This window comes from Panthera tigris, chromosome E2 (assembly GCF_018350195.1).
Source record: "Panthera tigris isolate Pti1 chromosome E2, P.tigris_Pti1_mat1.1, whole genome shotgun sequence".
Taxonomy (NCBI): domain Eukaryota; kingdom Metazoa; phylum Chordata; class Mammalia; order Carnivora; family Felidae; genus Panthera; species Panthera tigris.
In genome coordinates, this window is record NC_056674.1 from 19439514 (window position 1) to 19454813 (window position 15300).

Sequence of the window (15300 nt, forward strand, 5' to 3'; positions counted from 1 at the left end):
CACAGGCAATCCCTTCTCTTTGGGCCTATCCTGTAGGGAGACAGTCAGTCCACTGCGTGAACTTGGAAGTCTGAGTCCAACTGGGTGACCTTGGGCCTCATCTCTCGGAGTCTCAGTATCCTCCTGTAGAACAAGAGAGCTATAACAATACCAAGTTGACGCGGGGAGAATTCAGTGTGACAGCAGGTGCAAAGAACTTGCAAGAGTGTAAGTGCTCTTGAAATGATGATGGTTAGCCACTTCTTCCAGCTGACCTTCCAAGAGCCGCCCGCAGACTGTGGTTACACCCCCTCCCCCCCCCACCCCCCCACGACTCGAGTTGCAGTTGGCTAGGCACGTACCCCCCTCCCTCCAACAGGAGATGCATGGGAGCTGCAGAACGTGCGGGAGAGGGAGCCCCCTTGAATGGCCCCCTGGCTCCAAGACTTGGGGGTTAAAACCTCGTGATTGTATAATTAAGATAAACATGTATACATTAAAGAGGAGAACGTAAAAGTTGCCTAACGTTTAAAGATAAGACACAAGACTTCAGAGAAATTTCATGCTTGCTTTGGGCCATGCCCGTGGGGCGGAGCTAGGAAGTGTCCTCAGGGCCCTGGGGGATAGATGGAATCCACCCCACCAGGCTGGGGCCCAGGGAGCAAAGAGGAACCCTGGAAGGCATCAACGATCTGCTGGTAAATTCTTTTCATTTTTCAAACTGTGAAAGTCTTCACTGTCTTTTTCAAAGTATTTTGAAATTTTAATAAAGAATACATTATCATTGTAAAAAAAAAAAGCCACACACACACACACACACACACACACACACACACACACACAGAGTAAAATGTATGAAGGGGAAACCAAAATCCTGTTCCCTTTTCCCAGAGAGAAACGTGTCAATGATTTGGTGTTTGTCCAGCCATCCTTCTTCCCGCTCATACACACAGATGCACAAGCATGCACAGACCCACAATGACACAGACTCACACAGATACGCACACATATGTACACTCAAAGTCACAGACCTATACAGCCACAGAAACACAGTTGCACAGATACATGCACATAGATACACAGATACACACATGCTCACACAAGTGGCACACACAAAGGGACACACGGCACACACATGTAATGTACACGGATAGAGTCACATAGAACCACAGGCACAAAAACACAGGTGCACATGGTTTTTGAACTATGGCATCAAACCATTCATACTAATCGACAGCCCGTCTTTCCCCTACTGTCTATCTCAAAGTATAGAAAATATGGAAAACACCCCTATACCCACTACCCAGATAGAACAAATGTTACACTTTTGAATATTTGCTTCAGATGCCTCTTTTGAAAATCCAATAAGCCTGGGTGGCTTAGTCGGTTAAGCGTCACACTCTTGATTTCAGCTCAAGTCATGATCCCAGGGCTGTGGGAACAAGCCCCACGTTGGGCTCCACCCTAAGCATGGAGCCTGCTTAAGATTCTCTTCTCTTCTCTTCTCTTCTCTTCTCTTCTCTTCTCTGCTCTGCTCTGCTCTGCTCTGCTCTGCTCTGCTCTGCTCTTCTCTTCCTCTCTCCTTCTGATTCCTTCAGAATCAAAATCAAATGAAATGATACAGACCAGTTTAAAATTCTTCCCTTCTCCCCTCCCTTAGTTGCAACCCTCCTGAGCACATTTTTATACTTTTTGCAACACATGAATGTATTTATAAAACAGTGATAACATCTGTGTTAGCTTTAAGCTTTTACATAAATGATAGTCAACATGTGTATCTTCTTGCATTTTGTTTTTGCCACTCACTTCCCCACGTGACTGGGCATGGTGGGTGCCCTCCCTTGCCCCTTCTTTGATGCACGCCTGGCCTCTGCCTCCTTCCTCACTCCTCCCTCAGCCAGCTTTTCTGTGTCTCCTGTGCCAAGGCCCCCAAAGAGCTTCTCCTGTCTGAATTGGGTCTTTAATGCATTTACTGAAACTGGTGGGTTCTCACTGTCAGAGGGAAGGAAAGACTACCTCCCACCTCTCACCTCTCACCTCCCACCTCCCACCTCCCACCTCCCACCTCCTACCTCCCACCAGACTGCTTTTGGAAGAGGGCATTGCCTGGCAGGTGATGTCCACTCTTTCCCTCCTCCCTTCCGCCTCCTGCCTGCTTGCTGCCCTCTCTCCTTTCTCCCCACTCCTCTCCTCCTCCTTCGCCTCCTCTCCACCTCCTCTCCCCCCTCTTCTCCCTCTCCCCAGCTTCTTCCCCCCTTTCCTCCCTCTCTCCCCTCCTTCCCTCCCTCCTCCCCTCCCTTCTTCCATCCTCCTCCACCTCTAGGCAATGCAAGCCTCTGGCTGAAAAGCTGGAAGGTCACCCAAGGAAGTGCAAAAAGAAAAGACATCTTGATATATTTCAAAATATGATCTCCCTAGGATGTTTTACAATTCTATTTTTACATTTCGGTCCCTTATCCTTTTATAATTAACTTTTGCTTATAGTGTGAGGTCAGGATCTAAAACAGAATCTGTTGTTTGAAGATGGCTAGCCAGTCTTCTAGGTGAATCAACTAGTAAAAAATTTCTATTAGGATTTTGTTTGGAACTGGAGAGAATCAAGGTCTCCTTATTTTTGCTTTATTGCAGAAGAGATATCAGAATGCATGTATGTTGTAAAAAATTAAAACACCTATTCTTTTAGTAGTTAGAATTAATGACAAGTTACCCCCCTCCCTCCAGCTATCTCATTTTCCTCCTAGGGGAGCCTCAGTTTGGAATGCGATAGGTTAAATTATCGATTCCAATTTTTCCCTGCCCCGTAGTAGCTTTAGACATCTCAACCCTTGCTGTGGCTTTATGCTTGTCAGAATGTACTTTTCTGCTCTCTGATACTGGGCTTCACCGAAGGGGAGTTAGCGGACATGGCAGGAGCAGAGACCTGAAATATAGTCCTGTGGCCGAGCTTGCCTCTCGGACTCCTGCCACGGCAGTAGGGAGAAATGCTGATCCTCGAGGCCGAGCCCCAGAATGAGACACGTGGGGGGGGGGGAACCGCACGAGCTACCACAGATGCATGAGAAATCAATGCCTTTTCGTATACCACTGAGATTTTGTGTTTCTTTGTCACACAGCAAAAGCTGACTGATACAAACCGTATCCTTCTGGGTGTGTGTGTGTGTGTGCACTCCCAATCTAATTTGTGTGGGAATGTATATAGGGCTGATCCTTGAACAACTCGAACAACGTGGGTCTGAACTGCATGGGTCCACTGATAGCATATTTTTTTTTTTACAGTGTAGTACAGCAAGTGTATTTTCTCTTCCTTATGATAGTCTGAATTTCCTTTTTTACCAGCCGACTTTATTGTAAGAATACAGTATATTGGGGCACCCGGGTGGTTCAGTTGGTTAAGCATCCGACTCTTGATCTCAGCTCAGGTCTTGATCTCAGGGTCGTGAGTTCAAGTCCCCCATTGGGCTCCCTGCTAAGCATGAAGCCTACTTAAAAAATATAGTTATTAATACATGTAACATACACAATATGTATTGACTGTTTACGTTATCGGTAAGGCACCTGGTAGTTAAGTTTTTGGAGAAGCAAAAGTTATACGTAGATTTTTAACTGTTGGGGGGCCTACTGTGAACCCAACTGGCACGTTGGGTTCAGTTGGAATTCTTGGATCCCTTGGAGTACTGTGCTGGAATCTGGCGACCTGGGAAGAGCTGGCCTGAGTCCACCCCGTCTCACCTGGCTAGGCTCTGTCCCACACTGTCGGGGGCCTCATCCATACTGTGTGCACATCCCCCACAAATGGCAGCCCCTTGGCCACCCCTTGGGCCTTGGGATGCACACACTGGTGGGTGCTGTCTACCCTCAGGACGAGGACCCGAGGCATATGCCCAGCAGGCCCTGGCAGTAAGCTCAGGAAACCCCAGGGTCTCAGGTGCACTGGTACACACAGACATATATGCCCCCTTACCCTAGTGCTGACCCTGTCTTCTCTTGCCGAGTTAGCCTCTCCCTTCAATAGATCCTCCCATTGGCCTCAACACATGTTCCTGTTCTCTCCCACTACCAGAACAAAACTCTAGTCTAAGCAGCCCCTTCCAGCCTCCTCCCTGCCTCCCTCCACCCATCCCAGCTGACGTGTTGGAAAGGGGCTTCTTGTCTCCTACACACCTCCAGTCCGTCCTCACTTTCCAGCCTTAGTCCCTTCAAGTCTCCAATGTCACCTCTTTCTCAGGTCACAGGGACCCATGTCTGCTCATTCTGAGGGCGTTTCTCCACCTGCACCTTCCCCGGCCTCGGTGACATCTGGCTCAGCCACCACTCCTCTCTCCTCGGTGTGTTGGAGGGTAGCGCCACCAAGAGCTCCCCACTCTGTTCCTCCGTAGATTCCGGGCAGCACTGTCCTTCCCTGCCGCCTTGGAAGTTAGGTGAAGCCATGCAAAATGTGAGGCAGAGACCCGAGGAGCCAGTGTGCCTTTCCTACGCCCCTTCTCTGCCTGGGCAATCGTGGAAGCTGGTTGAGAGACGGAGTCTCCATCAACCTGGTGCCTGACTGACCATGATGAGCTGAGTCCCTGCTGACCCACGCAGGACCTGCACGGCGAGGGAGAAATAGACTTTTGCCTTTTTAGGTCTTTGAGATGTTAGGGACATGCGTGTCTGCAGCATATCTTTGCTTGCACTGCCTGTCGCACTTGACCTCTGCAGAGCAGAAATCACACCTATCCCCTTTCCTCCCACTCAGCTCACTGCTTTTCAATTTGCTTTGCTGATTCATTCCCTTCTCCCCTTCCCTTCCCTCCCTTCCCTTCCCTCCTTTCCCTTCCCTTCCCTTCCCTTCCCTTCCCTTCCCTTCCCTTCCCTTCCCTTCCCTCCCTTCCCTTCCCTTCCCTTCCCTTCCCTTCCCTTCCCTTCCCTTCCCTTCCCTTCCCTCCCTTCCCTTCCCTTCCCTCCCTTCCCTTCCCTTCCCTTCCCTTCCCTTCCCTTCCCTCCCTTCCCTTCCCTTCCCTTCCCTTCCCTTCCCTCCCCTCCCCTCCCTCCCTCCCCCCCCTCCCCTCCCCATCCCTTCCCTTCCCTCCCCTCCCCTCCCTTCCCTTCCCTTCCCTTCCCTTCCCTTCCCTCCCCTCCCCTCCCCTCCCTCCCCTCCCCTGCCCGTCCCGTCCCTTCCCTCCCCTCCCTTCCCTTCCCTCCCCTCCCCTCCCCTCCCCTCCCTCCCCTCCCCTCCCCGTCCCTTCCCTTCCCTCCCCTCCCCTCCCTTCCCTTCCCTTCCCTTCCCTCCCCTCCCTCCCCTCCCCGTCCCGTCCCTTCCCTCCCCTCCCTTCCCTTCCCTTCCCTTCCCTTCCCTTCCCTTCCCTCCCTTCCCTTCCCTTCCCTTCCCTCCCCTCCCCTCCCTCCCCTCCCCTCCCCGTCCCTTCCCTCCCTTCCCCTCCCTTCCCTTCCCTTCCCTTCCCTTCCCTTCCCTTCCCTTCCCTTCCCTTCCCTTCCCTCCCCTTCTCTCCCCTCCCCTCCCCGTCCCTTCCCTCCCCTCCCCTCCCTTCCCTTCCCTTCCCTTCCCTTCCCTCCCCTTCTCTCCCCTCCCCTCCCCTCCCCGTCCTGTCCCTTCCCTCCCCTCCCCTCCCCTCCCTTCCCCTCCCCTCCCCTCCTTTCCCTTCCCTTCCCTTCCCTCCCCTCCCCTTCCCTTCCCTTCCCTTCCCTTCCCTTCCCTTCCCTTCCCTCCCTCCCTTCCCTTCCCTTCCCTTCCCTCCCTTCCCTTCCCTTCCCTCCCTTCCCTTCCCTTCCCTTCTCTCCCCTCCCCTCCCCTTCCCTTCCCTCCCCTTCCCTCCCCTTCCCTCACTTCCTCCCTGCATGATCTCCTGCATCTCTGCCGCATCAGTGACCCTCAGACTTACATCCCACCACCTGCCTGATGCCTCACCCAGGGTGTCTCAGAGGCTTCCCAGACTCAACATGTCCCGACTCCAGCTCATGATCTTGCCCTCTCCAAGCCTGGCCTCCTCCTCAGTGTCCCCATCTCCCCCACCACTCAGTTGTGTGAGCTGACAGCCGGGGAGTCAGTCAGCCAGGATCCGCCCCCTTCTGTACCCCCTTGTCCATTCTCATCATCACCACGACCTATCCAGTTACTCCTCGGCCCCTCCCATGGTTCTCTGTCGCCACGCCACGTCCAGACATCACCTCTCATCTGGATGTCTGTTGCGGCCACTCATCTGGCCTCACAGCTGTCAATTTTGCCCTCACAATCTGTTTTCTCCTTGGTGGCCAAAGAGATCTTTTCAAAAGATCATGTAGCTGTTGCTTCAGACCAAGGCCAAGGCTTCCCTCCATCTGAGGATAACACCATCCCGTGTGGTGTGTGGGGACGGGCCCACCTCTTCTTCAGCCCCCTCTCACAGCAACCTGGGAAGCAGACTCGGGGGAGGTTATTGCAGGTTTATCAGGGGGTGCTTTTTCACACTGACATTTGTAAAAGGGAGAACAAGGGAGGAGTGAGCCGGGGGAGAAGCTGAACTCTCATACAGTCCCAACGGTGGCCACGTTTGACCTCACAAGGAGCACAGGATTGTCTCTCATTTGGGGCGAGCATGCTGGGCCTCTGTGTCACCATATTGATCACCGGATGTGTCATGGATGGGGGTGGGACCTTGGGCCAGGCAGCACTCCTCACCTGGAGCCTTCTCTGAAGGGAGCTGCTGGCGGAAGGCTCTCTGCAGACCCCACCAGCTGGGGAGGTAAGTCCTTCATTACTGAAGGGGGATCTGGGTCCTGGACCACAGTGTCCAACACAGTCCATCTCCTGCACGACCAGGCCCTACTTCTTCATACACGTTCGGGGAGTAGCCTCTCAAGGGTCCTGGTGTGCCTGTCCCTGGGGGAGAGAAGAGGAAGCTTAGTGGGACTAACGACAACCCCCACTGCTGCATGTGGTCTGAGGCTACAGATGTACTCATGTTCCCTCACCTCGGTGATCTTTTCGGAATTCTCCTCTTCCCCCGCCACCACCCCCCCGCCCCCATCCTCAGCTGATGACTGTCCTGGCCTCCATGGCTTACCTGGCAGAGTAACCAGACCCTCAGCCCTGAGCTCTGAAACCCTGACCAACATGACCTCAGTCCAGAGTTGCTGCACTTGTCCATTTAGCGTCAAACTTGGGTAAGGTACCAAGAAGGACCCAAGTGGATTCACCAAACACCAAATACATTTCTTCCTGCCCCTACTGTGTGTGTGTGTGTGTGTGTGTGTGTGTGTGTGTGTGTATCTCACAACTACCTCTTTATGATGATCAGAGTCCTTTACCCCTGCCAAGATGGTGACTTTTATTTGCTTGTCCCTTGGCACAAGTTGCCTAAAGTGCCCAGGCAGCATCCATAGCTTATAGCTCATGAAACTCTTGCTGTGTTCATTGGAAGAAGCCAATCTCTAGACCCTTAGGAGCCAGGGGTGTGGGAATGGGAATCCCAAATTTCCCAAGTAGATGGCTAGTAAGCAGGACACCCTTCTGCTCCTTGGCTCCCAGGCACATCTTGCCTATGATCTAGTGTATTTGTTTCCTAATGCTACCATAGCAAATTATCAGAAACTCGGTGAGTTAGAACAACCTAATTTGTCATTTTATATATAGTTCAGGACGTCAGATGTCTGAAATAGGTCTCGCTGGGCTAAAAATCAAGGTGCAGGCAGGTCTGCATTTCTTCTGGAAGCTCTAGGGGAGAATCCATTTCCTTGCCTTTTCCAGCTCCTAGAGGCTGGCTGCTTTCCTTGTCTGGTGACTCCCCTTCATCTTCAAAGCTAGCAATGTTGGTTGAGTGTTTTCCATACTGGATCTCTCTGACACTCTCCTGCCTCCCTCTTTCATTTAGTAATACAAGATAATATCCTTACCTTAAGGTCAACATCATCACATCTGCCATGTGAGGGAACATATTTATAGGTTCCTAGAATTAGGACATGGATATCTTTGGGGGAAAGGGTCATTATTCTGCATATCACATAGGAGTAGACCCATGTCAAGCTATTGTTGCTTTAAAGTGTGCACTTTGCTCTTGGGGAGCCCGGGTGGCTCAGCTGGCTAAGTGTCCAACTCTTGATCTTGGCTCAGATCTCGATCTCGCGGTTTGCAAGATCAAGTCCTGCGTCCGGCTCTGTGCTGATGGCATGGAGCCTGCTTGGTTGGGATTCTCTCTCCTTTCTTTCTACCCCTCCCCACCCCCAACCCACTCATGTGTGTGCACTCTCTCTCAGAATAAATAAATAAGCATTAAAAAAAACCCCAAAGTGTACACTTTGCTCTCAAGAATGGGACCACATCTTTGCAAAATATCACATCTGAGCTGGTACTTTAGCTGTGCTTGTAATAGTCCCTTCCATTGTTTTATCTGACTGACAGATGCAGGGTGCTACAGTAAGTGATATGACCAGTGTAGCCTATGGTCGTGTGCCCATCCCCCACCTCCTTTGCTGTAACCCTTCATCTAACAGATGTTTTGTGGGGTCCTGTGCTGGTGCATCTATAAGTCCTTGGATGGGAGCCTGGCTCAGACTTCGTGGGTAGGAAAAGCAAACCTGTACCCAGAATATGTGTTTATTCCTAATAAAATGAATCACTGCTCCTTCCAGAATGAAAGGGATCCAGTGTGGTCAATTTGCCACCAGGTGACCAGTTGGTGTCCTCAAGGAATGATGCTGGGTTTGGGACTTACTGTTGGGCTCTGTCGCTGGAAGATTGCAGCCAGCACAACAGCTACATCAGCCTTGTGAGCAAGATCCCACGTGTTAGACTTCTCATACCCTTCATCCCTGCCCCCACGGCTACTCCTTTCTTGTATTCTTTGTGCCAGCAGTTGGGTGATGTCACTTGGCCAAGTCATTCTGTTGCTTTAGTTGTTTAGTGCCCTTCCCATGATGGGTGCTCTCCAATGAATGTTCACATGTGAGAGAGCAAGCTTTACACTTTGAGCCACGTCCCATCACCATGACTGCCCCGCAGCCCTGTCCTTTCTTCTAATTGGTCTCCTTCCGGGCCCACGAGTGCTTCTCTTTCTACCGAAGGGGATGACCAGGGGCATTTCCCGGAGCTGTACCCACTGGGGGGATTTCACTTCACCACCATCTAGCAAGACCACCCCTGAGTGGGGCAGCAGTGCAGACATCATACATTTTTTAACTTGCTTCCACAAGCCGATACCCCTCTGAACCAAGCTCTGGCTATTCCCTGTTTCATTAGCAGACCATATCCCCTGCCGTGTGGCTATAGGTGTGAGAAAAGAGAGGCGTTGTTGCAATAGTGGTGAAGAAAAAGAGAGCCTGGGTTATATGCTCACACGTGTTGCGTGTGGCTTCTCGTCCCGCTCACGCTTGATCCTGGAGGCACCACTTCTGTCTTATACTGGATGCTGCTGGGTTCACTTGACCTTGTGACTTGGTAGGTCGGACAGAGCCCAATTTATCATGGGCAGTGCTATGTTCTGATGTTTGTGCTTCCCCCACTTCATCAAAAAAAATTTTTTTTAAGTTTATTTTTGAGAGACAGAGAGAGACAGAACATGAATAGGAGAGGGGCAGAGAGAGAGAGAGAGAGAGAGGGAGACACAGAATCTGAAGCAGGCTCCAGGCTCTGAGCTGTCAGCACAGAGTACGACGCGGGGCTCGAACTCACAAACTGGGAGATCATGACCTGAGCCGAAGCCGGGCGCTTAACTGACTGAGCCACCCAGGCGCCCCTCCCCCACCTCATATATTGATATCCTAACCCTCAAACATGGTACTGGGAGGTGGGGCCTTTAGGAAGTCCTTAAGTCCTCATTCAAGAGACCAGTGCTTTATAAAAGAGGCTCCAGAGAGATCCCTAGCTCCTTCCCCATGTGGGGACACAGTGAGAGGGTGTGAACTATAAACCAGAAAGAAGGCCCTCATCAACCTTGCTGGTGCCATGATCTTGAACTGGACTTCCCGGCCTCTAGAACCGTGAGAGAGATTTTTTTTGTTTCTAAACTACCCTGTTTATGCTATTTTGTTATAGCAGCTTGAATGGACCAAGACAGGTGATTACAGCTGCACAGCCACAGTGTCTTGTGGCCATTCAGGTACTCCGTCTATACCAAAGTCCACAGCATGCCAGGAAGCGGTTTTCAAAAGATGTGTAAATTTCCACGTGGCACGGCCTGGGGACAGAACATTAAGTTCTGCATTAGAATTCTCTCCTTGGGGTTTGCCCACAACTCTACATGGTATCTTTTTTCTACTACTGATACTCCATACTGATACTCCAGTACCATAGGGTCTCCTCTGTCAGAAAGCCCAAGCCAGCACCTCTTGTCACACAGCCTGCCCCTGCTGCAAAGCCCTTTCCTACTCTGGGCTAACGTAAAGCTGACAGCTTTTCATGTCTCCTGGTATGTGGTTTGGGGTATTCCTACATGTGAACTACGTTTTCAGAACCCAAAGAGACCCACCAAGCGTTGTGCTCCCTTCTTTGAGGTAAGGTACAAGATGCCGCTATTTGTGCTCTGCCCTGATTGTCCTGGATATGCCCCAGACCCCTGCAGCTCCTAAAATTGTTACTGATATGAGAGGCCCCGGAAACGCCATTGGGCTATCCTCTCACCCACCGGAGTGCATGGGTCTCACTAAGGCCACAGTGTACTAGGTGCTCCTTGCCCATTCATTCTGACTGGTGTGAGGTTATTAATATGGCAGACCGATGTGATATTCTGGACTGTCTAGCCAGTCCCGATCTTTTGGGCCTGTGCTTGGGCGGAGGGCTGGAGAGTCACATTTCTGGGGCGAGACTGTAAATGAACACTGTTACCCATTCCAACTGAAGGGATGCTGGTTTTGATCCTCTTTTCTAATAAGGATAGAAAATAATGCATTTTCCAGATCAATGGCCAAAGACCATGTACTGAGGTCATGATAATTTGCACGAGCAAAGACACCATATTTGGCATGGCAACTGTAATTTTGACCACTACTTGGCTGAGTTTGCAATAATCCCTTGTCTGTCCTCCAGGATCCCTCTTGTTTTTGCAGGGGCTAAACTGGTCAATTCCATGGAGCTATACTGAAGACCATTACCCTTGAATCCTTTAAGTTCTGAGGGGTAACTCCAATATCTGCCACCCCCTCAGATGCAATATGTTTTTTTTTTTAATATTTATTTATTTTTGAGAGAGAGAGAAAGGCAGAGAGGCAGAGAGACAGGGAGTCACAGAATCTGAAGCAGGCTCCAGCTCTGAGCCCGACGTGGGGCACGAACCCCCTGGCCGTGAGATCATGACCTGAGCCGAAGTTGGATGCTTAACTGACTGAGCCACCCAAGTGCCCCTGCAATGTGTTTTTTTTATTTACTATCTTGGAAGTGGGCAGAGGGCAGTTTCAGAGGCTTCCTCTTGGCCTGCCCCACTACGGGCCAAAGAGTCAACGAGGGAGTTGCGACAACAACTAAGTATGTCTATTCTAATTACACGTTTGGGGAGTAGGGAAATGACCACTGGGTGAATTCATGGATCTGTTGGGTCCACTGTAAGCCAGACCTGGGCCAGCATTCCATTTATGATCTGGCCCTATATGTCCCCGCTGTAAAGGAAGGCCACCATGACCTACCAGACCTCACCATATCAATATCAAGTCCTAGATTTGTTTGGGTGTCCTATTTCTCCAGTGTACGTTTTGGGGGAAGAAGTAGGACTATAATTACTAGATGTAGTGGCTCTGCTGTTATAGGCTTATCCTGGGGGCTCAACCTCTCTTTCAGTCGCCGGGTTCCTAGCCTGAAAACTGGCTTACATCCAGAACCGGGCAAAGAGTCATTGAGGTTTGTTGTTTTTTGTTTTTGTTTTTGTTTTTGTTTTTGTTTTTGTTTTTTATTGGGAAGATTACCCTCAGGCTCCGGATCATCCATTCTTGATTTCTTTGTACCGACCGAGTAGCACTGTTGTTGGCTTCCCATCTATTTTTGCCCCCAGGGAGCACCTTGTTCTACCGACTGGCTCCCTGTCTCTCCACAGGCCAGGCCACTTCAGCTGCCACGCTGACCTGACCATTCACTGCAATAACCGTAGCCACCGTGCTTGTGATGGGGAAGTACCACCACTAGCCCTCTGTGGTCGGGGTCCTCTTGTCCTCATTGCTGCTATGAGAGCCTCTCCTACCAGCAGCCCTGGCCTGCAGAGGCGAGCTGTCTCCTGCCCTTGGTGACCCTGGTGCTACTCTAGCCAGCCCATCCCCTGTTGCTTTGGCAAACAGTGTGCCCATCGGGCCCCCAAAGGGCATGGTCTCGACTATTTTCTGGGTCTTCCATTCACTCCAGCATTAGCTGGACCTTCTGCCATCATCTAACACGGAAGTTCGGGCATTTCTTTGTTCACGCTTCTGCCACAGTCTGCCCCATCTCCTGTAGCCCTTGCTAGGAGACTGAATTCTGTATTGATAAGCTCAGCAACCCTATTTTAGTCTATGCCCCTGCCCTTCCACCCCTCCCTGCCACGTGATCTCGGCCCATGCTCCTTCAGAAACCAGTCCCCCCTGGGCTCTCTGGCTCCTGCCAGTACCCGTGGGCTACAGGCCCTGGAGCTCCTTTGGGCTGTAGTTATTTTCCTTCCTTATCAAACCCAGCACTTCTCTGGCTTAGTTATGTTGTGACTTGATCCCTGACTACAAGGCTAGCGGCCAGGAGGAGAGATGGGGCAGATCCTAGAGGAGCTGCACCCTGTCTTGCAGAGCAGAGGCCTCTGCTCTTCTTCAAAGAATAGGGGAGCATTAGTCCTTGACAGGGAAGACTGGCCCGCTTTCTGCAGGCTCAGAGGGCTCAAGGCAATCTTGAGATCTCAGATTTTGGGGTGCATCAGTTCAGATGTCCCATCTGACATGTCACCGTGTCATTCTGTCCCACCCAGAGCATGGCCTTGGCACAGCAGACCTGCTTAGGTCGCCCAATCTTCTTTGGAACTTGGCTGCTCTGCGGTCCCCCGCGTCCTCTGCCCTTTCGCTGCAGGGGGACAGAGGGCCCCCTTCTGGTCTACAGAGGTCTCCCGGCTGGCACACTTAGCTCTTAACGGTTCTCAGCCTTTTATCTCTTATCAAAGTGTTAGCCGAATTTAGCCATAGCCACTGAATTCCACTGATTTCACTTTTCCCTGATATTTCTCAAGTACCACTGCATTTCCTTCCAGGGGCAAAACAACCCCAATTCGCCAATGGTGAAAGTTTTGACAATTGCCTGGTCACCTTATGACAGCCTGCGCCCCACCTGCTCCTGTTGCTAGACAGTCAGGAGGGGCGAATCTGCTCTGAAATCCCACCCAACCTCAGCTTTCTCAGAACACTGGGTGCTCAGTGCCGTAGGGGGGGTTTCCCAGGAATCAGATCTCATTAGCATCCAAGAGACTGGTTAGGGAAGGTTCCCAGGATCAACCTGCGTGGAGTGGAGGGGAAGAAAGCGGGACTGGGCAGAGAGAAAAGTTGGAGAAGATGCTGTGTTAGTTTTCTCTAGCGGCTGTAACACTTTGTCACAGATTTAGTGGCTTGAAACAACACGTATTTAATATCTTACGCCTCTGGAGTTGAGAAGTCTGAAATGGGTCAGCGGGGCTGTCTTCCTTCTGGAGGCTCTGGAAAAATGTGTTTCCTTGCCTTTTCCAATTTCTAAAGGCTTCCTGAATTCTTGGTTCACGGCTGCTTTTTGCCATCACTCTGACCTCAGCTTCCGTTGTCCCATCCCCTCCCTGACCCTGACCCTTACTGTCTCCTTTTTCTAAGGGAGTTACATTGTGCCCACCTGGGTAATCCAGGGTCATCTCTCCACGATCCTTAATCATAGGAAATGCTGTCGACACCTCCCACTGGCCAAAGTCCTCATAGGCCAAGCAGGTGCAATCAGTCACCCCAGCCCCGTGCCCACCCGGGGGGAAAGGCCTCGGTCACAAGAGAATTAATGACACGGGGACAAGGGCTCACCAGCATTTTTCAGGGGTTGGGCTCTCCCGGAATTGCAGCCAGCGTTGCTGGCCTAATGGGGTGCCCAGGGGTGAACTGAGGTGGGTGGGAACCAAGGGGCGGGGCTCAGGGTGGGGCTGAAGTCTGACAGGCTTTGAGAAGGGGAGAGGTGTGGTCGCATTTGCATAGCAGGAAGGACCATTAATGAGGCCGGGAGGCCATCAGCAAGCATCCATGCATCTATCCATGTCAAAATTTCTTTTGATGTGCAAGCCAACACGTTCACCAGTTTTGGGGATTAAGACACGGACATCTTCGGGGGGCCATTGTTCTGTCTACACATGTGGAGCTTTGGAATTGGATAACTTTTCAGAATTGTTGTGAGGACACAGGGCCTTTCTATTCCCATATTGACTTGTCATTGGGCGTGATGTGACCTTAGGCAGACAGTTGTCTTTAGCCTGGGTGATCCCTTAAAAGACCTGGCAGTGGTGGACCGTCTGCCAGCAGCAATCTAAAGACTGGAAATCTTTTTTCCCTGACGGGGACCTGGGTGGCACATCATGACACCTACCCCAGCCTCTCTGTCCCAGCCCCAGCCCCAGCAATCTCCTTCTGTCCCTTGCCCGGCCATAGAATCTTTCGCCGCGGGACATTTGCACATATTCTTCCCATCCTCTCCCACTTGTCCTCATCTTGGCTCCACTGCCACTTCCTCTGGGAAGTCTTCCCTGATTTCTCTGTCTGGGTTGTCTTCAGAGCTCTTTGAGGGTCCTGACGCTGCACCTTTGGGTGCTACTATTTCATTAGAGTCCGACTCCCCAGATAGACTGTGCTGGGGTTTGTTCTCGCTCACTGTCGTGTCCCCTCCACTGAGCATGGTGGGTCTCTCACAACAGGTACTCAGAAGGTGTCTGCTGAATGAATGAGAAGGACTGCGGCGCTGACAGCTCAGAGCCTGGAGCCTGCTTCTGATTCTGTGTCTCCCTTGCTCTCTGCCCCTCCCCCCCTCAAAGATAAATCAACATTGGGGCGCCTGGTGGCTCAGTCGGTTGAGCGTCCAACTTCCACCCAGGTCATGATCTCACGGTCATGAGTTCGAGTCCTGCGTCGGGCTCTGTGCTGACAGCTCAGAACCTGGAACCTGCTTTGGAGTCTGTGTCTCCCTCTCTTAAAAATAAATGAACATTAAAAATAAATAAACACTGAAACATTTTTTTTAATGGACACATTGTATCGGGTAGCCAGAGCCGGATCTCGCTTTGTCCATCCATTCCCCTGCTCATGGATATTTAGGCTGCTTGCAGAGCTTTGATAGTTCACATTATGCTTCAGTGAACATCGTCCACACATCTTCTTGTACCCCTGCCTGATATTTCTGCAGGACAGATTTCTGCGGGG